Raw genomic sequence first — 2,097 nt, 5'->3', positions numbered from 1 at the left:
TGGAATATCAGGGTTGGAAGGGACTTCAGGAGGTCATCTAGTCCAACATTATAAAATGTGGACAATGCTGCTCCCCTCTCTCTTGGAGGCAGTGAACACGTACTATGGGTGTGCTAGTAATGATAGACTCTCTCCGTCAGGTAAGATGGATGGAGGCTCTGCCTAATCCAAGTGGGCAGCAGACAATCTTCCCTGTCTTCTGGAAGAGCAACATTTGGTGAGGGTTCTCCATTACCTGCAAGACCTCCAGGCACAGAGCTTCCTTTTTAAAGGAGCAGTTCTCCCCTCTTCCTCCCAACTCTACGTGGCCCTGGCTTTCAGTCCCAAGGGGAAACAATTAACTACACAAGACTGCCATACGTTAATGAGGATAGCAGGGTAAGCCAGGGTGATGATCTTTTCTACGAGTAGCTTCTCCCAGGTGGTGTTCTCCTCTCCCATGGCAGTGACCCGAACCAGCTTGTCTGGGGGGACAGATGTGTGTTTTTTTTTTTTTTTTTTTTTTTTTTAAATAGAACTGGAAGGGACCTCGAAAGGTCATCGAGTCCAGCCCCCTGCCTTCAGTAGCAGGACCAAGTACTGATTATTAATTATTATTATTTTTATTTTTATTTTTTTTTTGCCCCAGATCCCTAAGTGGCCCCCTCAAGGATTGAACTCACAACCCTGGGTTTAGCAGGCCAATGCTCAAACCACTGAGCTATCCCTCCCCCCAAGTAGTGGTTCCTATAGTAGGGGTACGAGATTGTCCATGGAATGGTCTTCTCTACAAACAAAACAGATATTCACAGAGCTGTAGGCCAGGCACTCTGGGCTCCACTGATGCTCCTCCGTGCCTGGTGGGCTGACTTCCTGAGCCCATGCAGTGCCCCTATGGGCCCTGCACCAAGATTGGAGCAGCAATGAAAATTACCTTCATTGGGATGGAAAGTGATGTACAGAGTGTCCTGCCAGAAGGGAGGCTGGGGGGTGCCATTGTGCAGCATGGACTGGGCACTCACACTCAGCTTTAAAATCTTATACTCAAAAACCAGGTTACAAGCCAGCAGGATCAGCTTGATGTCCTGACCAATCTCGGGATTCGGCCAGTTTAAATTTCAGATAGGTTTGTGCCACTTTCAGTGGCTCCTGGTTATGGTTCTCTCCTGGGGTGGATGGAACCGGTGAGAATCTCAGTGCTGCTGGCAGGAGCCTGTTAGCTCTGGACCCTGCTATGCTAGGACTTCTCATTGTTTTGTGCTGTGCCTGGGCATGAGCCTTCACAAACACCCGCCTTTCCTCCTGGGAACCTATTTGAAAAGAGAAACCGCATTGGTGCTTTGCTCTCCATAAACTTGGCAGAGCTGGGTTGGAAAAATGTCCAACCATCAGTAACAAAGGAAAAGAGGCTGAGGCCCAGTCTAGGTTGAACAACCTCTAAGGCCTCAGATCCCCTTTCCCTACAGCTGACACTTTCTGCCAGCTAAATGAGATATAGATGCCTTCCCAGCTCAGTTTGCAAATTGGTTCGTTGTATTATACCACTGTCCAAGCCTGTCCTTGTGCTGTGGCTAGTGCTGGAATAGCAGCCCGGGCTGGGTGTATCTGTACCTTCCTTGTACTTATAGCTATTGGTGATGTCCTCACACTCGTCGTTCCCGATGCTCTTGGTACTGATGTGGTTCCCAATAGAGTGTGTGTCCCGGTGAAGTATTTCCTTCCTTGCTCCATCGACAAGCCAGGCAATGCGGTCGGCGTTCACCATGGAGAACACAAAGGGAGCATCGTAACAGAGGTTCAGGTCCCCTTCTCTGATGGCTATGACAGAGGCAGGACCACAGCAATACACCCCTACAGAGAGGAAGCAAAGTTAGCAAAGTGAGCCAGGCCCTTGCAGAGCTGAAGCACTGTGCATAAGGACTAGACCAGAGGTTCCAAAGTGGGCGATACCGCCCCCTGGGGGGTGCTGGAATGATCCAGGGGGGCAGTAGTAGCCTCGGGTGCAATTGGGGGGGCGTTGAATAAAAATAAGGGGGCGGTGGAAGCATAAAGAAAGAAGAGAATATAAGAAAATTTTGAAAAACCGTTTGTACATGTTTCATCTGTTGTGTAACATAG

General features: G+C 49.2%; 1 pseudogene; it reads right to left on the bottom strand.

Annotated features, from left to right (window-relative positions):
• Positions 1-785: 785 nt before the first annotated feature.
• The window catches only part of LOC112104423, an 86,264-nt pseudogene continuing 84,952 nt past the window's right edge, over positions 786-2,097 (bottom strand).

The sequence above is a fragment of the Terrapene carolina genome, unplaced genomic scaffold, assembly GCF_002925995.2.
Source record: "Terrapene carolina triunguis isolate 2854851 unplaced genomic scaffold, T_m_triunguis-2.0 Scaffold130, whole genome shotgun sequence".
In the NCBI taxonomy this organism is placed as follows: Eukaryota; Metazoa; Chordata; order Testudines; family Emydidae; genus Terrapene; species Terrapene triunguis.
This window is presented reverse-complemented; position numbering and strand designations above follow the sequence as displayed.